The 22,870-nt window shown below is 38.7% G+C and overlaps 2 long non-coding RNA genes across 4 annotated transcripts; both read right to left on the reverse strand.

The window, feature by feature from the left end:
- Nucleotides 1–7,478: 7,478 nt before the first annotated feature.
- Nucleotides 7,479–10,229, reverse strand: LOC113499847. Its single transcript, XR_003401148.1, has 3 exons — nt 10,164–10,229; nt 9,278–9,356; nt 7,479–7,764 (listed from the first exon to the last, which is right to left on the reverse strand). It is a non-coding gene; the product is annotated as an uncharacterized LOC113499847 (long non-coding RNA).
- Nucleotides 10,230–14,793: 4,564 nt separating this feature from the next.
- On the reverse strand, nt 14,794–22,401 carry LOC113499854. Of its 3 annotated transcripts, none has more exons than XR_003401150.1 (4): nt 20,787–22,401; nt 17,528–17,752; nt 16,946–17,126; nt 14,794–16,729 (listed from the first exon to the last, which is right to left on the reverse strand). It is a non-coding gene; the product is annotated as an uncharacterized LOC113499854 (long non-coding RNA). The 3 variants fall into 3 exon arrangements; XR_003401151.1 differs by lacking the exon at nt 20,787–22,401 and adding an exon at nt 19,176–19,646; XR_003401149.1 differs by lacking the exons at nt 17,528–17,752; nt 20,787–22,401 and having other exon boundaries at nt 16,946–17,511.
- Nucleotides 22,402–22,870: the final 469 nt, after the last annotated feature.

The raw sequence follows: 22,870 nt of genomic DNA on the forward strand, positions 1-22,870 counted from the left end.
TATAGATTTATACCTTACGGCAAATTCTGACGGAGATATTTCTTCTAGATTTTATGGTCTTTGTTGATATTTCTCAAATAAGTTGTTAAGAATTGAATTTTCATTACCTTTCAAACGTAGTAAATGGAATCTTTGGTCGGGTCTACTATATATATATTCACTAAAACAGCTTTACTTGAACACCCCTTCAGAGTTAAGTGGCATAAACTATACGTGCATTCTGGTGCAATGACTAATCTTTTGGTATAATATATCCTTGACGCTTTGCTTTATTAATAGCCTCACGAACAACATCTCCAGTGTTGGTTCACACTTAAATATTTGGCCACGTAATAAGCAATAGCCGTCATACTTCTACAAGGCTGCAAGTCCATATTAGCCTGCCAAAGTTCCAGATGACAGGGTTTATAATATATATCACTAGCTTTCCGCCCGCGGCTTCGCCCGCGTCGATGTCGGTTTTATCGCGATTCCAAGAGAACTCTTCAAAAGTCCGGGATAAAAACTATCCTATTTTCTTTCTCAAGGTCAACTCTATATCTGTACCATTGTCATCTAATGTCATTAAAATCCGTTCAATGGTTTAGACGTGAAAGCGCAACAAACAGACAGACAGAATTACTTTCGCATTTATAATATTCGAGATGCGTTCATTCTCCGTCCGTTTCAGATTACAAAATTTCCTTTCTTTGTTATTTATCCGGGCCAAATAATTTAGTTTCTGTCCTAGAGGGCTGTGTTATCCCAAATCGGCACGAATTTCCGATTCTTGTAGCAAGTGTCACTGTGCTTAGGTTTTTGAACTTTCGAACAAGTCCATTAAGTTCGTTCATACCTACGTCTATTACCAGGTTCTGTAAAAAAAACTGGTACTTCGTCTTCACACGTGGTGTAGATGAGGTGAGTCGAATAAGAAATAATAATTGTCTTGTTACCAGATGCCTACAGATATACTATTAGCAGTGAAGATTCCATGGCCTCTTGTTCCAAAAAAAGTTAAAGGTGCATTGTAAAGGTTAGGTAAATCGCCGGTACAGTTATCTACTTCCTAGTGACCATTGAAAGAATCTTCTTCTGGAGTCTTTATGCCGACTGTTACTCCACCATACTATGTTACTGTCAGCAAAAGTTCTCTAATGGCTAAGAAATCAGTATTTGCCTCTTCTTTAGATGGATCAATCCTAGCATTAACGCATTCTATGTAGTACGGGTCTCCAGCTAAAATAATAAGTCTATGTTACTGCTCGTCCACATTTTTAATAATTTCAGCAACATTCGCAACAGTGGGCGCACTTTTGTTTGTTCAGTGAATTTTGTAGCGTCTGCTTGGTGTAATGAGCCTAGTAAAATTTTACTGTTCTCAGAAATAACTGAAAATTTTCCTTTATATACGTTTTACTCACTTTGATTAGTTCCTGCATTTGAGGTTTAAACAATGTCAGCCTTGTTCTTACCTATATCAGAGAAAATTGGCCTAACGCTCCTAATAAAGGGTTATTTTCTAATAACGCAATTATTAAATTTTCTGTATTTACGGAAAACCATTTTCGTTCGCGAACATTTTCCAGACACTCGGCGACGATTACTAATCCTGCTCTATGAGAAGGTAGGGCCAGTTTTTCAGCTAGCTCTTCTACGTCTTGAGCTAATAGTATTGCTTGACCTTTGAACCATTTATGGCCAAATTATTCAGTGAGTATTTTTATAAAAGACCTAATACGTGAAATCGATTTCGTTTCGACACTAAAATACATTTGATAACAGGTGGAACTTCTGGTACAACTAAGCAGTTAAAACGAGCTCGCGGACTTACTTTTACCTTCATTGAAATTTGAGGAGTATTTGGTGCAAGTTAAAAACTTGGTCCATATGTTGAACATAATTCAGGTGACATTCAGTATTTCGTCTGATCTTGAAGCTTTAAATTCATACGCTGTTGCGGATACAGAATTTTATGGCAAAGCGTAAAAGGTACCTCAGAAAACTGATTAATACATAGTTGCTTTGAAAATTTGAGATTTTCGTTTATTTGCTAAAGCCAGTCGTAACTGAGATAGCCTATATTCGCGCTGTGATACATTGTTTTTTTTACGCTGTTTCATTAGCCGTAGTCTGACGAGGAAGTTCGCGCATGGACAACAAGCGCTGACAATTTTGACTTCTGGATTCGAAGATACTAATAGCGTGAATGTTTCAGCAAATTTCTCTTGGCACATCTGTTTCTGCCGCACGCGCGGCGCGCTGACTATCTCTTAGTCTCAAGCCGTCGTCTTTTTTCGTTGGTAGTTTTATTCTCGCTTGCGCGACTTTTCCTTGAAGCATCCTTCGATTTTCTACCTAGACCCGCAGGCAAACCAAATAGTAATAAGTATGACCAAGTCAAGTACGGGTATTCTATTTTGTGTGGGTCTGAGGTCCCACGTTTGGTTCCAATTCAGATATGTATTACCAAAGTAGTAGAAACACAATTCAACACCTACTGAGAACATTTAACCTTACGATCCACTATTGCTTACGTATGCTCTTGTTTAACTGACCTGTTTAATCTGGCGGCAGGGCAGTGTCCCGCCAAATCGAGCACGAAGCACAGACTGCCGTTCCATATTTTACTGAAACCATTTCGCCGTATTTTCTGGCCCCTGTTTGAGAACCTCTGGATAAGACCAGAACGCAGGAATTTTTATTATCTTGGTTTTGTAAGCTATAATCACATGCTTAAAATCTAAAATTTCAATCCCCAGGTAATTGAGTTCCGAAGTTAAGCGAAGCAAAGTTTCTCAATTATGACACTTACACATGATCATCAAAATAAATTTGGTACAGAGTTAGGGTTTAATAGCCACATAAAGGCAAAAACGAGAGAAAGTAGGATAATCGAAGATCTGGAGTACCTGGTGACCCTGATAAGAACACAAGAGCATTAACTAAACTATTAGAGATCGACATACAATAATCAAATAAAACAAATCATGCCCACGTTTCTACAAAAAGAAGTGAAAACCCACTATGAAACATTCGGTAAATAATATAAATTTCAAAACCCCCGACCCAAAGAAATATGAAGAGAACTAGTCAAGACAAATTCAACGAGCCAAAATTATATGGGTTTACTAAAAGGTAGACCAGAGTTACGTCTCCTATCTTCGAGCCATAACAGCAGACCAGCTCAGAGGTTCCAGAAGACATTAGTGTTTCAAATATCAGATTCCACATAATATATGCTTGCAAGTAAACTGAGCGTGTAACATTTCTATCACACGTAATAAACGACCTGATGACCTTGAAGACCTGAACCGATTTTCACCAAACATAGCCAAGAACACTCTCGACAGATATACCTTTCACACCAAAAAAAATCCTTAAAATCGCATCACCTGTTTAGGAGCTACGATGCCACAGATACACATACACACACATACACGTTAAACTTATAACACCCCGTCGTTTTTGCGTCGGGGATTAAAAATGTTGTGACTTGGCTGAAGGTTGAAGGGTGCACACCCTTCCAAGGTCAGAAACCTTTGTATAATTTTGCACCCTGGTGTACCCTTGAACGGCCAAGTCGCAACATTAACTATAGGTAAGTTATAGTAAGGAACCTTTGACTTGGCACAACTTAATCTATATTTCATTACTTTTGAGAGATTAACAAGAAACTCCATGAAGTCTTGGATAGTTTTTAACAGAATATTTTTGGTGGGATTGCTATTTTTTTGCGCCCTCTACTGTAACCGTCATTTTGCTTTATCATATACGAACTCATATTGTGGAATGCAATAAAGTACTTTTTAGTAAATCGACACCGTTAGCTCACTAAATTGTGTAATACAAGGAATTCTGAAGCTATCTCACTTGCGTGAGTTATAGCTTTCCAAAAAATAGTACAAAGATTAGTATGATTGCCCCAGAAATAGTTGTTGTAAGCTGAACGGAACAGCTGCGAGCTGCCCACCCAACCAAACCGTGGAACACAACGATAGCGCGATCTAATTCGACGCCAACACCATCTAGTTACAAAACGGGAATCACATTTACTAGACTCACACGTAGATTTATCAGTCGATAGATCTTCTTGACTGTCGGGTCGCAGTTCAATTCTTATTTTTATATCCCTCAAATATGTTTGTAACATTATAGTGCGATGATTAACTACATAAATAAATGACAGTAAATCCTAGGCTAACATTTAGGTTAACTTTGACTGATGCTTTTTGATTGCTCCTTCATAGGCGACTATAGAATTCTGTTTCAATAAAAAACTGCTTGACCTAAACATAAGTATTTTACTTAAGTTTTGTTTAAATATTGTTAGATAAATTCAAAATGGTACGTGCTTTTGAAGATAAAGACTGACTGAAATGTAGTAGCCAGTAATTATCATATGTATTTAAACAAGACCCCTGCTGGGGTAGCGGGATTGTCTGAAAGAGTTACCATGACCCCGATACACGAATGGCAAAGGAATGAACATGTGTGGGTACGCCTCAGTAGAAGTCTGACCCTCCCTTCCGCTCAACCCCACGGCGGTCCCAAAGTCCTTTGATGATTTCTCATTCATCGGGTAATACAATGACTTATTAATTTATAAACTGAATAACATCTTTAAAAACTGGTATGGACATAATATAAATTCGTTCCGTTATCTTTATAGCGATTCAGTCTTTTATGTTACTCCATTTTGGGCTACGATAAAATATCGGAACTTTACTTAATTTACCATAGGAAAATTAGTCCGAAATGTTATTTATTTGTAGCTATATCTCGTCGTAATATTACTTAAAAGTTTCTAATAAAACTTTTTAAATTTGCCAAGTTTCTTCCACAATTTCATGGCTATTTCACTTCGGTTATGAGGTCCTTCTTCGAAAGAAGATTTTGAATGTGGCGAATACATATCAATGGAGAATAAAAATATAACGTAAAATTTGTTTGGGTTATGGTGTAAAATACATTTTAATCACCGTAATTCAATGGCAGAAAGTTTGTGTGTAGGTATGTTTATTACTGTGTGACTCTTAAAGGCCAGCTATGTTTTGTATGGGTAGATGAATAAATACTTTGTCTCCTGCCTGTAGTACCGTGTTAGCAGACCCTAGCACGTGCACACCTTATCGCTTCTGGTGCATTAGGATGTTGTTAACCACCAGGTAGCTTATAGATTCGCAGCAGTCGTAGGCCCTGGCTTTAAAAGCGCTTTAATCAGAAACAAGATTAAACAATTGCCAAACAACCGCCATAATGGCGGTATTTGTTTGTGACTAAGCTGCCACTCTGGATTAACTAAAGTAGGGTATAGTAGTAGTCTATACTAATATTATAAAGAGGAAATATTTATTGTTTGTTTGTTTGTTGGACACGAATAGGCTTCGAAACTACTTGACCGATTTGAAAAATGATTTCACTGTTGAGAAGCTCCATTATCCCCGCTGAACATAGGCCATAATTTATTCCTAAAATATTAGGGTTATTGTAACCCAAGGTGTAATAACTTATATCTTCTAACCATGCGGACGAAGTACCGGGCCACTGCTTGTAGGGCACCTTTTGTCTTAATGCTTAAGTTTATATTAAAAGTAAAACAAAACATTATAAAGGCAGTCAAAAAGAAAAAAGGTATAACAATCACAAAAACTTAACATTTTAGTTTCAGTTAAGTTTGTGCGGTTGTCTCGCGCTGCATGTCTTTACTACCGAGCCAACCGTAAGGTGTACAAGGGGCTAAACGTGTCGCTGTCTGTCTTCCCACATAAGCAGGCGTCGAAGCGCGGGCGCACGCACCTCACACTACAGCCACGCCGCTGACGATGAGAAGAAGCCACTCAATTCAGAGGTGGCTTGGCATCGTGGCTGGTGCGCTGTTCTGGACCGCGCTGCCACTCCAGCACGACTATGCAGTTTTGTTCATGCGTTCACATTTTTAACGTACGTAAAGTTTAAAAACTAAGTAAATTTTATTGGAATTGCACGAATGAATTTGTGTCATTGCATTTATGATCAAGCACTAGTAGTAAGCATCGAATCTACTTATATAGTGTCCCTAATCAACCATGCCGCGATGCCACTAGCTTCCCAAACGTGGTTTTTGCCGGCCCTCCGAACTACCACACAAGGGCCTCCAGCTGCATGCGTCCATACTCATAATTGATACAAACTTAACCGATGTTCGGAGAGAAGTAAGCACCTACGGTAACCCCTAGTGCACAGCAATATATTCTGAGACCCCATACCATGTAGGGGTTGGGAGTCAGCACGCTTCACATGGACATCTGACTACCTGCCGACTAACAATGTGACTGTATCATGGATGTTTTCCTTAGTGGCGTGGACGTCTAGGCCAGAGTCCCAGTTATCTGGTCTGCTGCCTCCTAGCTCACGAGTGTTGGCAACTTGTGCACTGGTCTGCCCCTTTGATTCCGGATTCTACTATGTCAATTAAAATCTCAGATATTTCGTACTCACATTTCGTCATGAACCATGGTGAGTGAGGAACTTTTTCTCGGCTACAATGCTGGTGGCCTTTCGTGCAGTGACCGAAAAGGCCTGCTTTTTATACGGAGACCGACTAAGCTGGTGTCGGAGGCTTTGTCCTAGCAATCGCCTGATGCTGGAGCCGCTGAGCTTTAGGGATCTTGGCACACTTTTTGCGGTTCCTTTAAGATCGACTATAGGCTGATCACCTTAATTTTTGGTTTGTTGCAAGCGGACACTAGTTTGGTCCCCGACTTCCGTGAGCCGTCCTGTTATCTTTTTTTTCCTCTCCTCCTGTTTGATAGTAAATACCTTTACCAAATGTCCAAAATGTACCCTACCTAGTCATTTTCGTTCTATCTCCATACTCCCTAGCCAATGTGCTGGTTGTGTCCTTAGGAAACCGTACCAGCACATCTCTCGTCACAATCTTTTAAACTCACTCCAGTCTGGTTTAAGGCCTGGCCAAAGCACTACATCTTTTTTTACATTTAAGCTTGCTTTGTTTATTTAGTGGGTTATGATTTTCGAGCATGTCTGTACTTAGGCCCGCCCTACACCTCAAATTGCTAAACGGATTATGAAGTTAAGGTATCATTCAATTATTATTGTTCTGTAACCAAAGAGGTAAACCGGAACCATATTACTGAGGACCCGGTGTCTGTTCGTCTCTCCGTCACCTGGCTGTATCTCAGGAACGGTGATAGTCAGTTCCGTTTACTGTACCAATTTACGAAGAAAAATTACGCATTTTATTGGTAAACCTACGTGAGGAATGAGGATCATTGTTGAAGTAATTTTAACATCAATAAAAATAAAAATAATTTAAGTTCCTTTGTTTCAATAATGTACCGTTTAGGAAGTAACAATTGCATCAAAAATAATAATAATGTTTATGTTTCTTTTATTTTACTTGTGAAATAGTCACGCTAGGCCTATATTAGACTTGAAAGAGAATAAAATGGTCAATTTTGTGAAATTGATTTATTTTCGAAATATTGCTCTAAAAAGAGTCTTAAAATAAATAGCGTGATGTTTTTTTTGTAAATTAATGACCGTACTGCCCACTTCTAAATCGGTGAAAATACACCTCATAATTGTATTACACGATGTTATGGTGTGTTCAAAAATTTAAAAAGTTGCTGCTCATGCCTCTCGCGTAGTAGAGTTATGATTTTTGTATATATGTTGTATCAAGCGTTCGACAAGGTTCATGCAAAACTTAGCCAAATATATCCAGTAGTTTATAGATAATTTGTTATTTGTTTATAGATATAAAAGGCTTCTGCTCATCAGCTGTAACGAAAAGCGAGATAGACAGATAAACAGACAAACAGACAAAAAATCTAAAAATCATATTTTCGCCTGCAATTATTCTTTTTTAAAGATATTCAATGTAAAGTTATCACTTTTCTACAATTTTATTAAATGTATAGATAAGACTTTCGGATAAAAACTTATATTTTACTTTTTGCCATTTTAACTACAAAAATTACTGAGAAAAAGAGACTAAGAAAAAATACTGAGAAAAACTCTATGGACCATTGGACCAGGGAACATAATAGGTATATATTATGACATTTTTATCACCTTAAAGGAAAAAAAAACAAAAAATGGGATCTTCCAGTCGGAACCTCCGAAGTAACAAGAAAAAAACCAATCAAGAACCTCTTCCTTTTTAAGACGGTTGAAAAGTGGGCAGTTTTGTTGAAACAGACCGTAACGAATATTTGTAGAACGGTTCTTCATGATTACACTACTTACTACAAAACTTAGTAGTACCTACCTATTTGCTTTTATTTACATATTCAATTAAAATATTTTTTTCTACAATAAATTAAGCTAAACTAATATTTACATTTTTAAAACTATATCAATATAAAAAGAAAAATATACATTATTTACAAAGCGTCAAAAAAGACATCTTCATCCCTGCCAAACTCGGGAAACGTGCCCAGAAGGCTAGCCGCATTGCCACGTTGTATGGCAATGCTAATTCTTTGGGCAAAATAAAGACCAGCCTTCTGATCATGGGTAGAGTCGACCAAACGCTTTGCGAGTTCTTTATAAAAAACTCGTGGACCTGGTCCCCATGTCCCGAACGTTTCGACCCCAAACAGCTCAAAAATATAATTACCAACAAGGTTATTATATTTCCGCTGTTTTAGGGCTTCCGCGGCTCCAGCAGCAGCGCCCGGCGAGACCGCTGACCTTTGAACATGGGATGGCGCGAGGGTGTCGACGCATGTCGCGCCCCACACCAAAGGCTGACCCAATTCCCAATTTAATTTTGATTTAAGTTTCCTGATGATTGGGTGTATTGCTAAACTAAAAATCACTGGCCCGAGAGGATCTCCTTGTTGGCAACAGAAGGAAGACTTCAAAAGATTATCTTTTACTCTAATTTAGATGGGGTTCTGAAGCACTGCCAAAGAAAACTAAAAATTTTAGGGGTTTCATTTTTGACTTCTGGCCAACAAGGTATCTCTATTGACAGAGTTAAAGGCATTTTTGATATCAACCTTAAGGACAACCACATTTTTCCGGTAGGCCAAAAATGTTGAAACTGCATGGACGGCAATTTCACAACAACCTTTCGAACCAAAACCTAACTGAAGCGGCTAGAATTTGAAAATGTTTAAAAATGTTCGTCTTTAAGTTGATCCCACTGCAATCGGGCGAATGCCTCCGACTTTTTTGCGAAGAGCACAAAGATTAGCACCGTAAAGTGTATCGATGATGCCCTTATGGACCTTGCCTTCTAGAATCAGGTTAGTCAGAGCAGTGACCTCTTTCAAAAGGAACTCACCGGCTTCACCAGCGCTGGGACCCGTCAAATCCTTTAAATGACCTGAAGAGACAGGCCATTGCTGCGACTAACTGGTTCACTGAAATTTGGAATGAGTGAAAATTAGGGTCTGGTGGGTTAGGAAAAATAAGGTTGTTGCCAGGAGTTGTGTTTTTTAGATGAGAATTTAACGTCGAAACTGAGGTTCAATGTGGTACAGTTTGTTTTAATTTGTGATGTCAAAGATTTTTTGAGTAGCTGATTTTTTCTGTAAATGTAAAACTTTATATGGGAAGGTGAGTAATTGTTCCCAGGCAGTTATTGTATTCTCTTGAGATGCAAGGCGAACACATCTTGCAAGATGCAGAGCAACTGAAGGCCTTGCACCCCGAGGAATACGTTTTAGAATAGGAAGAGAGTTTTTCAAAATAGATAATTTTTGCCCGAATGGTTGAGTTGGTGTCGTGAGGGTAACATTAGGTGACGGATTATTGAGGCCAGGGCAAGAGGACGCACTTTGGGATTTGTGGACTTTCCCAACATGCATCCTTAAGCCCGGTTACCCTTAAAATATCATGCCTGAGAAAAATACGGGCAGCACACTAAATAACTCGTAGAAGATGACGTGGGTTGCATAACAAAACCCCCAGACACATCACCGCCCGCGCTCGAGGACATATACATTTAAAAGTTAAAAATAAACACAAAAACAATTATAAAAATAAAAACACAAATTGTTCAGGTTCTCCGTGCACGCAGAACCGGGCAGCCGCGGCCTACGCGATGCACCCGGCAGCGTCGCCACACCGTCGCTAGCACCAAAATCCTTATATTTTTGAGTTATGTAGTGGATATAATAGTTCATAATACATATACACTAAACAGTCATAATTAAACGATGACAAACATGACATGTTATGATGTGTCATTAGGTACGGCGCAGCCGCTCGGGGCGCCGCAACGCGCGCACGCTGGCGGCGGCGGCGCCCTAAAAAAACTTTCCAATCTTCTGCACCTCTTTAAGTTTTTCTTAAGATATATGTATTTATATTAATATAACGATGGATTTTATTTTACTTTATTTTCTGACAGACAAATTTTGCAGCTTGTTCTTTAAGTTGCCTAGTAGCAAGTTATAGATTGAATTTAATATTAGAGACTTGAAAAATCAACATGTGACGTCCAAAAAATAATTGTTTGTCTGTGACAACGTCATAAGAAAAAATATTGAACCCGCCTTAATTGGAACGCCTCATTTTTTCGTGCCTGCAGCCGGTTCCAGCGAATTATAAGACGCCACGTCAAACGGTGACACAAGTCTGCTGCATTTTAGCTAAAAAACAATTTCTTGTCTTGTTTAATTATATCAAATAAGTAAAGGTTGTTTCGGAGTCCCAGGTTGGGTTCCATCGAATCAAAAATCGTATCAAAACCTAGATAATAGATAGATATTAGAGTCAGTTAATATTATATTTTCTGTGTATATGGTCTTAAATAACCTGCTTAATGACTACTTTTTTACGACTACAGTTTTGACTATCATTTACGTTTATCACTCAAGAACTCACATTGTGGAAAACAGTTATCGTTAGCTTAGTAATTAACTAACTCAACGATCGTTCTCATTAAAAGGAAACTCAGGATGAGAATCCCTTACTCTAGCGTGTATGACAAGGACTTCTAAAGCTACTTCACTTGCGTGAAATATAGCTTTTACAAAAATTTCTGCAGACGGCTTCGCGAACCTTCATTACACGAAGAGGCGAGTTGCCCACCCAACTAAACCGTGGAACACAACGATAGCGCGATCTAATTCGACGCCAACACCATCTAGTTACAAAACAGGAACTACATTGCCTAGACCCACAAGTAGGTTCATCAGTCGAGGGATTCCGCAGTCCAATCCGTGTTTTAATGTAACTAAACACTAAAAACTTATCATTCTGGGATGCTTTGATTTGATTTCTTTAGTTATTCTAGACTAGTAATTAGTAATTTATTTGTCTGGAACTTTCTAAGTGCCGTAGCGGAACTATAATACTAAGATTGACTACAATACTGGCTGGGGCTGTTTGCGGGTCTGTCACTAAGCTTTATGTCATAAAGTATTAGAGCTAAAGAGTTGACATTTCTCATGAGTCAAAACAAAAAATAATAGTAATCAAAATCGGGGTCAAGCTACGGTTGGGGCAGACATAAAAGGAACGGCACACATTTGTGAGCCGTTTCTTTTTATTATTATTTTTTGGCTCTTTGTATCGAACCCTTAGTGCTATATTTACAAATGACCGGTTTTAATTCTCTGCGAACGTTTAAACCCAGTTTGATTATATGGACCAACGAAATAACTCGAGCTTACTAAAGTACGATAAATAAGACAATTTCGTAGGTATTTGAATAAAAAAATGTGTTGGCATCAGCCACGTTTCACAAAACTAAAAATAAGTTAAGAAGATTAAAAGCACTGAAGATTATGAAATTTATGGTACTGGGAGCTAGTCATCACTCCACTGTCCATTTATTTTTTTTACTAGATCAAAGAAAAAATACTTATCCAACATATTTTTTAAATCTGTCTGACGGACTTAACAACAACTTAACCCTATTCTATGCTTTTATAAACATAATTACAGTCATCTATTATTTTTTTTCTCTTGCGTAGTCTTTCTTTTTGTTGTCCCAAGTTGGGCTACAGTAAACAATTGACTTAATTAATCGGCCTTATCTGACTCCGTTAGATTAATTATTAATACCCGAATGACAGGCTTAGCCTAGTTCGTCTGTGTATAATAATAACTGTTGCTAAGCGAAATATGTAAGATTTCTTTTTTTTGGACATAATATATTTTTTCCACAGATGTCTCATAAAACTTTTTAAATTATCCAAGTCCTTTGAAAATATAATAACTTTTGCAGTTCGGTAATGAGGTTTTACTACAGCAGAGCTCTTCAGCAATCGGAAGGCGGCAATACATATATTTGTCGGAGGTGGTCATGAGAACGAATAGCTGAATCTTGATTAAAATCTCATTTGTGATAAATAGTTCGCAACCTCATTCATAAAACCTATATAGTTACTGATCGCGCCAATACTGGCTGGTTGTAAAATAAAAGAGCGGATATATTTGAATTTAGAATAGTGGATTATAAGTATCAAGATGACAAGAGACTTGATTATTTATTGCTTACGATTTAAGAAAGTGATTATTGAATTGTTATTACGTAACGAATTTAGCGATTGTGATGTTAATATTGTGAATATAGATTGTGTAAAGTAACTCTCTCTCTCTCTCTCTCTTAATCGGTCCCTCATATCTGAGGATCGTGGTCAGCATCAGTAAAGTAACTATATAATGTGTAATGATTGGACAGCGCAAGGCTGGGGAGTTTGTTGCGCCATTTATTCTCTCCAGCGCGCATAGCAAGCGGTGACGGGCGGGCATTGTTGGGAATAAGTCCAGATAGGGCTAGGATTAAACGATAATGAGATAAAAGGCGTGAATATGTGTTTTATAGAATACCCTATCCCGATGTCGGCTATCCTGACACCCAAAGCCGCGCCGACATATTCATTAATTTGCAAAATTTTATTATAATAAGCTGTTGCCCGCGACTTCCTTCTAGTGGCAGAGATGTTCTAAGTTTCATAATGTTTAAAGCGCCTATACTTATTCCAGCCTGTACAAATGACATTCTTTGTCGGCATCTCTTACATTGTAACTTTAGAAAACAATATCAGAAACTTAATTGAACGTGTTAGAGTGATAGGACCTCAATAATCCGGACCCACTTAAATTACTGTTATCACCTTCAATAAACTAATCACTCCTTAACTTACATTTTTAGTTATTGCGGTAACAGAAAAAAAAATTAGTGACTCCCGCATGAAGGAATTTCAATCATTGTGTCGCGGGCATTGTGTGTCGGGGGGGTTCCACAGACATTCAAGTCACATGCACATAGACACCCAAACTCAAGACGAGCTTTCGTGGATCACACAAATGCTCGTACTGCGCGGGGATCGAACCCGCGACACGTCGCGTGCAGTGAGTTTTGCTTCGTGACCTTAACCACTCAACTATCCGTGCAGCCATTATCCAGCTCGATGCTCTTGAGATGCAGCCTGGTGAAAGACTGATTTTTTACTAAACGGGATCATAAAATAAAACAAATCTATCACCCGGAGTAAATATTTTTAAGTGTAGTATTCAGTCTTTGATTTGAATCCAGTAGATTGCGCTCTGCATGGTAGTTCGTTTGAGCGTCAGCGGCAGATGCCCCTTTGAAGTATTTTGAAGTTGCTCTTGGTCTTTGAGGTGTTCTCAGTAGCACAAGTAACTTTTTTTTTTGGGTTGTCTTTTATTTCAGGGGGCGAAAGTCCTTTGAGTCCTTTTCGCCGACTAAAAACACTTTTACCCCTTCAGCAGCCTGAGCCAGAGAGCCAGGACTCTGGCTGGACTTTGTCCTTTTGGACTCCTACCCTTTGGAGTCCAGAAGGACAAAGTCCAATAGATAGTTTGCCCTCCCTGAAACACGCCAGCTCGACCTTATGGTGGTCACTGGTCGTTTTAACGTCTTAGCCTGTGGTGCGAAGTGTTATCAGTTGTTGATCTTGATAACATGGTGGTTTTGTAAAAGTTTTTGCGTGGAACATGGCTGAGAAGGGTTGAGAGAGAGCGACTAAATCGCATCACTACTTACCTAAACAACCATGACCGGTTACATCTTTTGTCAATCGGTATATGAAAACTCCGTGGTGCTGTTCCAGCCAGTTATTGCAGCTCCAATTTCGTGTCCAGCGGTAGGGTTTCCTAAGCTAAGCAGTCAGTCCGACAAAAGTCGCTTTTCAAAGCTCCATTTTTGTCAGTCAGCGACAGGTTTTGAACAGGACCAGGGCTTGAACCTGGCTCCATGTATAGAGCTGTATGTAGATTCTGTCTTTGGGTTGTCATGCCTTGAATGTGAGGAAAATAGTCGAATTTTTCCTTTGACCCACCGTAAGCATGTGTCGTTAGAGGCTTATGGTAATTTGGCTTGGTCTTGTTGGTATAAGTTTTAGTTTTTGGAGCTTAAAGCCAAGTATCAACTTTGATAAAATTAATTAGGGAGATAGTTGATAATCTACTATGATAATATATATACATGCATCGATACTCACGTGGAAGAAATACTCGTATATGTAATCTATTAGAAATGTTATTTTACTGTGACCAATGACTTCAGGAATGGGTGGGCTGAGTAGAAACTCTATGTCCTCCTAGTAAACAGTGTTACCATAAAAGATTATTATTTATTAATAGTATGTACTATTAAGGGAGGGCTGTATAAAAGTAATGCTGGACTGCGAATATTGGACTATATTGATTAGACTACTATCAAACTAACAATGAGTATGCGCGCGCGTCAGTTTTAGTGTTCGGTACCGGAGGCGGGTGCGCGGCCCTCGTGGCGCCACGCACCTCATGTACGTGACCAAGTACGTTGGTGTCGCTAATAGTTAAAAACTAAAATAAAGAAGGCAAATGAAACAATACTCGTTAGTTGAATACGATTTATTTGATAAAAGATAGAGTTACAGTTGAATACTGTTAAACATTCCATTAAATACCTTATTTCACTACCATCGATAATAAACACCGAAAAATTTGAGATTTTGACTTACATCTAGACAATTATACGTTTAGACTTTGTGAGAACAGTGTACCTAGATTTTCTGACTTGGTCTTGAGGAGAAACCGAAGCAGATTTGAGCAGACAAGATTGTAGTCTCTTCTTGTTGAAAATATGTCAAAAAATATAGGTCATAAATCCTACACAACTTTAGCAATATCTTAGTTATAAAATATACATACATATTGAATTTGTAAAGTCCGTAAAAAATATCTTAATACAAAATATTGAATTTAAATAAACAAATGCAACAAAAGCATTTTACGTCATGAAAATGAAATAATTTCACCCAAACGACAATAAAATAGTAAAACTAGTTAGTAATATTAATGAAGTAGAAAATAATAAAAACACAGTTGTCTTAATAGCTACGCAGCTCAGTCTAAAACTTTCAAGTGAAATAAATTAATCTAAACATACCGACTTCTAAAAAAGAAATTGACAAAATTCGTAGCTAGTCGATGTGGACGCCGGGACAGGTATTGTTACAATGTATGTATATGTATAGCTATATGCCATTTGCTCTTTCTATCCTTAAAAACTACAACATTAAGATGCAAACATTTATTATTTTTAATCGTTTTCAAATTACTGCCAGAAGTGCTAATGCTAATAACTACAGTGAAGTCGGTTTAATTTAAATATTAATTATTGAAATAACCTTAATTTACTACACACATCAAATTGAATATATTATGTTATACTGTTTGAGATCCTAATACCTACTAAATATTAAAAACTTGTTGACATCAAGTAATCTGCAAACTATTGGCAGGATCATACGTGAGGAGAACATCGTCTTTAAACATACACTTAATAAAACTACTGAGTACAATAAGATCATTTGAAACATTCATAGTTTGAAATACAATATTGCTTACTAAATAACTGGGGCTTCGTTTGTCAAATGCCTTAACTACTACATCCTGCAGGAAAATTAGTCGAGGTGTCACTCGAGGGCAGTCCCCACCGCACGGTCAGGGATGCCACGTCGTTTGACTCCAGCCAGTACCTGTTTTTGGCATCAAGGTATTACATCCGGGACTATCGCCGGGATTGAGAACCGCGAAGGTGTTGCGCCTTAAGGGCATCGCCTAAATGACAAAAGCATTCCCCACAACCAATTACCTTGCTAATTAGGAATAAAGAGCTGCGATGTCTACTCATATTAAATAATGTCCTAACATATATTACTGCCGAGCTGTCGGGCAACCCCTTAATATGCGTGCGCCCCTACAGCTTAACACCTAAAGCAATATCTAATACTACAGAAATATTCACGTTCAAGTCTTGTGTTAATATTGAACACAGTATTTCACTTGTCTAACATTAGGCTCTGAGAATTAATATGAATTAAAACACGTATTAAGTCATTACACTGTCTGCAGAAAGCACTGTAAGATTTCCCTTTAGTATGTGGTCAAATTGTAAACGAAAAATAATAAAGGACCAAGAATTGACCCTTGTAGAATTAGCTGGTCACAGCACACCACGGCAGTTGTGTCCCCTTAATGTAGACTTCCTGAACCCTACCGTTCAAATATGAATGGAGAGGATTCAGATCGTCCCGCCAGCCACCACGTTCACCTCTGTCGAGACTCGTAACTGTTGTTTGTGTGTGTGACCCTAGTAAATTCGTAACTAGCCCATCGCATTCAGAAGCTGGGCAAATATTTTAAAAATTCCCTGTTTCTTCTGATCCCGCTCTACATTCAGTCTTTCGATTCCATTCTGCCCGCTGCGGCCGCGTGGTTGGGCTGCGGCCTTCCTCTCGGGTTATTTATCATTCTGGGGCATTCACACCTGCAGACAAGAACAAAATGTATAAATCTTATATAGATAATAAACACCATTAGACTCCATCGCTCATTAATATTTTACAGTAAATTTTGTTCGATCTAAAAGATAGATGATAGATCAGCTAATATTGATTCCAGTTCTAATTATAGGCCTGACTTGAGTTTCTACCTTATACCTCTCTAAATATTAAGTCACCCATCTATCATCATACAAACTCACCTTTGCAATGTAGCCGGTGCAGCCTTCAACCCTCCATAGAACAATGCCTTACTGGGTTTATCCTTTCCATAGAATAACAAAAGAAAAGCTCCAGATTTGACCGCTGGGTTCCATAAGATCTTGAACACAGAGATAGTGCTTGTGAACAGGTCTTTAAATTCCGCAGCGTATGTATCTTAATCTGCAAAAGTAATCAAAATATAAGGAACATTCGTAGCCAGTCGTACTTCATCATTGGTACAATTATGATTTGAAAAAGTTTTCCAATTTCGCAAAAGTCAATTTATATTGAGATTAAAGGTCGCATAGTTACAGAGCTCCGTAAGGGAAGTCGACGTTGTATCGCACAACATTGACTTGCGCACAGCCTACTCGTTTTATTTAACACATAGCAACAATCGGTCGCGAAGCATAATTGTCGAGAAAAGGTAAAAGGTCGCTGCATGTGCACGCAGGCATTAACAACTAACTACCAACATTATACCAATCGTTATCTGCACGCAAACACATTGAATTACAAAGATAAGGAAAAAATATTTCAGACAATCATCGTCATCATAGAACATGCTTGTCTCAACATACGTGTTGTTTAATTCAATCTGTCACTGTTTTGCCTTTCGGGGCTGCTAGGCCCGGGGCATTCGGTATCTGAGGGGGTGTCATGGTAGGTGATCGCTGGTACTGAGACGGGGAGCCCTTGCGTCTCTCTATCGGGAAGCACTGCAGCCGCACCGCCGTGCATATGACGACATATTTCAACAGCCATGTAGACGGCTCGCATACGCGTGACGCAGTCTCCTTCTCCACCTTCAAGGACAAAGTTAGGGAATTTGATTATCATTGAGTAATATGGTTATTCGATGGTTAATGCTTAGGCCGAAGACAGCAGAACTCGAATGTAGCATTGCCATTAGAGTGACAAACTCGGATATCCCAAAGTCATAACTGTGTTAGGTATCCTAACAAGAACCTCACTCAGGTAGTAGGTACCTATAAGTTAAAAATTAAAATAAACCTTAAAAATTAAACCAATTTAAAGCGTATAATTAAACCTTAAATACTTTAAAAATTAAAGTCCCATATCAACAGTTTGTTGAGAGTTAAAAAACCAATTGATTGCAATTCCGTTGTATCTATATTAGTACTTGATACTACGTACTGGACTTTGTCCGCGAGGCTTTAAACATTATAAGTTATGTATTTTAAAATCGGAATACATTACTGCCCTGCTACTATTAATCATAGCGTGATAGCTCTCAATATTTTTTGTTCAAATTGTCCAGTAGTTCTAGGGATTAGCGACAAACAAACAATCTCTTCAGCATTCTTAATATTGATATAATAAGAATTTAAAATATGCATGGCCTTGTTTGTCATGGCAAGTCCTGAAACGGAACCTGAACCTGAAAATGTATAAACAAAATAAAAGTCAATATAAAACATTAAAACAGTAAGAAATTATAATTATTGTTTACATTGAACGAATGAATAAGCATCGTTTTCTTTTTGCAGTGAATCAATCAAGTTGGAAATATGTAAAAGTTAGACTGTACAGTATAATATATGTACTTTAGAATATAAACAGATATTCTGGTAAAGTGAAATCAAACGAGATAAAATCAATAAATGCTTGTTACAGCAGTTCCTATTGGCAACTTCCTGCATCCGATGCGATCAGAGCAAAATCGTTAAAATGCCCCGTGAACTGATTTACGTTCGTATGCACGCCCGAAACTAGGTCATAACTCAAGCACTACTTCGAATTAAGACGACCTACAACCAATATTATGAATAAAATATTTTTATGCTTTTTTGTCTAGATTATCTTTTGTTTATGAGTTGAGAGACTATTTAAATATCAGTGGTTTATTTACAAACGTTACGAGTTCGTTAGAGTTCGGAGTACTACAGAGAGTGTAACTGTTATTGATTCATAGATATGTAAGTGTTCGGTAGATACGTGTTGTCAACTTCTAGGAAAAAATAAACAAAACGACTCATTCATATTTCTTACCTCGTTTGACAGTGATCTTTGTTTATTTATATTTTTACGGTCACTTAGATTGAAATCAATACAAAGTGTGTTTATTTTACAACTTTTCTTCCCCTGGTGTCCACTTAAAGATACGTAAACATATACTCAAGCACCAGTTACTTTACCATAACGTCAATGTTATGACAGATAATTGCAATTACATTATAAATAAATAAAAGGTAAACATTCGCTCACCTGGTTCGAGCTCTCTGTTAGAAGACGGTATATTATGTTAGCACTCATCTTTAAAGTGACACTTCACAATTAGCTACCAACCAGCAAAAAATATAAATTTATTTATACAAATAGAATTATTATCGAGAAGTACGTGTCTCTCGGAGGTCCGGGAATTGAATATGACTGGTGTGAAGTTACTCCATTATTGATGGCCAGGTGGATGGGGGCCGGCACCCCCAGCGCGCGCATCCTGACTGGGAGACCCCCTCCCACGACCTGCCCTTTGTTATTTAGGACAAAAACTCAACCAAAGCACTAGTTTGAAATGCGTTTTGGCAATTTTGGTAATTTCTAATGGGGAATGAATCTTTCAGATTTCTGTTCAAATTGATAATTATTAAGTTTTATGCTGGCGAACTTTTTGAGCGATTTTTTATGGATGATAAGCCAATTGCGATTTAGTGCTAACTAGCAGTTCTTAATATAATTAAACGTAATTTATTTATTTAATGCCTACTAAATGACTTCGTGTGAATAGATTTTCTGCTAAAAGTCGATTCTGTTATTAGTAGCTAGTTCTGGCATTTCCGAGAAAAGCTCGGTCAAGGAAAGCGGTGTGAACATCGCGATGTTCACACCGCTTGCCCTGACCTGCGCGATTGGCGCGGCCGCTCTAGCCGCGCCAATCGGAGACCGAGTTACAAAGCGGGCTATTTGGATTATATAAGCAACATTGGAAACAAGACTAACTATAATGCTTAATGCGTATAATTGAATCGGAAAAGTAATAATTAATCATGTTCAGGCATATCCAAGTGCCAGTTTTCAGTCAGCTGTTGATTTACAATATTCTTTGCATAATTCGTAGTTCGCGCTTCTTTCGCCTCGCCCTGTAAGCTCCAATGAAACGTCGATATTAGGACGGTCGATATGTAACGTTTATATGTCAGGGACGGGTCGCTTCGAAAGAAATCCTTGAAGCGTGAGAATAAGGTTGATAATTATATGCTACGTTTGCGTGTTCCACTGTTCTGGTACTGATGTACCGGGATTTTCTTCGCGGAGCTAAGACAAGGTTTCTTATCAGTTGTAGGATCGTTTTGAGGCGAACATCAGCCTCAGAATGAGCCTACAGTTGATAGAAACAAAAAAAAAACAAAATGCCGGTTTAATAAAACAACAACAAAGGAAAGAAAACCACATAACTTATGCGCTTTACTATGAAAACTTAAACTTAGAAAAGCTGAAAATATACGATTTTCTTCGAATAAAATCACCTTTGCATAAAATATATACATACTTCAAACAAAAGGAGCCAAGACAAAGTTACATCGCATTAGCTGAGTCACAAGTGTTAAACTTCTCACGTGTGGGAATGATATTGCTTTTCAACAGGTTTCGTGACTTGCCAGTACTACCGAGCGACTTGATCAGTTTAAATGAAATCTATCTATGATATACAGTTATGTTTCATACGTTACGTCGTCAAGTTTCTTTGTTTAACCTATACTTTTGTTAGAGAACCAACTTAATTCGGCTATTTAAATTCTTTACGGTCATCAATTTCACTTTGAGCAAGAGTACATTCCATCTATCTCTAATCACATTAAGCAGATAAGAATAATTTACCTGTTTCTGACCGACTGTCGCTCGAGCCCTGCTCGCCGTACACAACGAGCGAAGATGACGCACTGGTTGTGGCGGCGTTGCTTGCTGTAGCGACCGTCGATTCTTCAGCAGTGACTACGGTGGCGGTGGCTGTTCTGGGTGGGGCTGCTGGGGATGGGGCTCCACGATTGTTTCTATATCAATATCTTTTTGAGATCTGCCCTTGGTATCCCTGATGCCAACTGATGTTCCTGTGAATCGCCCTCCTCGCCCTGCAATACTTTGCAACGTGTCCAAATCGGCCACAAAACCCGCACTTGATCTGCCTTTGAGAATTCCAAGCCTGGAAGTCCGCTTTAGTAACATTTACAGGAATTTTTTGATAAGTTCCCAGCGCCGCTATCAATCCTGCTTGCGTTTCAGGAAGCGATCTTAACAGTTGGTATTGATACGACCTGGGCCTGACCCCTGATATGACAGCTTCGATTATAAGGTCTGTGGGCGCTCCTGGCGAAATGCGAGAGAAGAGACGCCAAGCGTTATTTACAAACTCTGCATATGACTCAGCGTGATCCGAGGTGTACTCACGAAATCTATTTACGTTGACGATGTGCCTTGTCTGAAACTGTGCTACTAGTTCTCTTCTGATGTCTTCCCAAGTTTCCAGACTATGAGTATGTGCGTCTGCCCAATCTTTGGCGCGTCCCTTTAGGCTAGATAGGGCCTTCATTATTGCAATAAATTCTGGACATCCTCGAAAGTTAACCAGTGCCTCTACCTGCCTGCACCATTCCTCTATGCTCACTTGGTCTTCATCCGGGTCAAATACCGGTAAGTAGATTTCGTTGATATTTTTCTTACGTTCAGGATCGTCAAGCAAATGTTGAAGTTCTTCCACTCTTTTTCGAAGATTCGTCACCTCATCATCATTGCTCATGTCTGAGTCTGGCCTTATTACGTGCCGACCGGGGAATTCATCTTCCAAATCTTCTATAAACATGGCTGCGGCAGTTTTCTCCTTTGATGTGTAATTATCAATTGTTTTTTTCGAGAATTGCTATTTGTTAGGTTTATAAACTAATATCTATCACCATTTACTTTATATTTGCAACTACAACAAGGGATAGCGAGAGCAGGCTGACGCGGCAGCCGACGCGCGGGGTGACTGACCGACAATGTTCTAGAACAGCTTCCCTGCACGGTACCTGAGGGGTTCTCATGACATGCGCGGCGCCCTATGTAGATATTATTATTAGATTGCTAGATATGTCCCTGGCACCCAATCAAAACGCAGGACCTAAGCGCGGGATTTTCAAACTTAAACCACCATTTTACAGAATTGAGATTGCAGCTCTTAACATAATGTTTGTCATCCTGCATTTGATTTGTGCTTCGACTACGATCATTTTGCATTAATTACTGTGGCCTAGCACTTATCGTATAGACAATATACGATGCTGTTTAAGAGGTTCGAATATCGCGCTTCACGTTGTTGTGGACGCCAATTGCTGCGATAACGACCAATCAAACATCAACGCGTTTGATAGCGTCGAATTGACGACGGTTAAGTCAATAAGGTATACATGAAGTATTGGTTTATTCAAATAAATGCCTTGTTTTACAGTGGTATGGTTGAAAATCAAGTGTTTTTCAAATGTATTTGCCGCGTTGTATTGTGTATAGACTATTGGCCGCGGTACTTTAGTTATTAAACGAGTAATGTCGTCAGTGTTAGAGTTTCTTTGAGCCGCGGTGGACGTACAAAATAATGTACTTCTCTAAGTAGCATGAGAGCCGGTGCAGGTCAATGCTGTGAGCTTGGTACCGAATTAGGCGGCTTGGCAGGTTAAGTGAGGCGTAAACTACGAATGATGATTTCAGGGACGAGCTTTTAAGGGTATGCTGTAAGCTCGAAGAGAATGACTCCTCACGCTCGGGTCCGCCAATTCAGTACCAGTCTCACAACATAGACTAGCACTGGCTCTCATATACTGTTCAGAAAAGTATATTATTTGCATAGTTGCCGCGCCTCGGATGAACTCTACCACTCCAAAATCATAAATTGTCATGAAAGTTGGCTTAGCGCCAACATGGCCGGCTAGGAA

Source organism: Trichoplusia ni, chromosome 1 (genome assembly GCF_003590095.1).
Source record: "Trichoplusia ni isolate ovarian cell line Hi5 chromosome 1, tn1, whole genome shotgun sequence".
In the NCBI taxonomy this organism is placed as follows: Eukaryota; Metazoa; Arthropoda; class Insecta; order Lepidoptera; family Noctuidae; genus Trichoplusia; species Trichoplusia ni.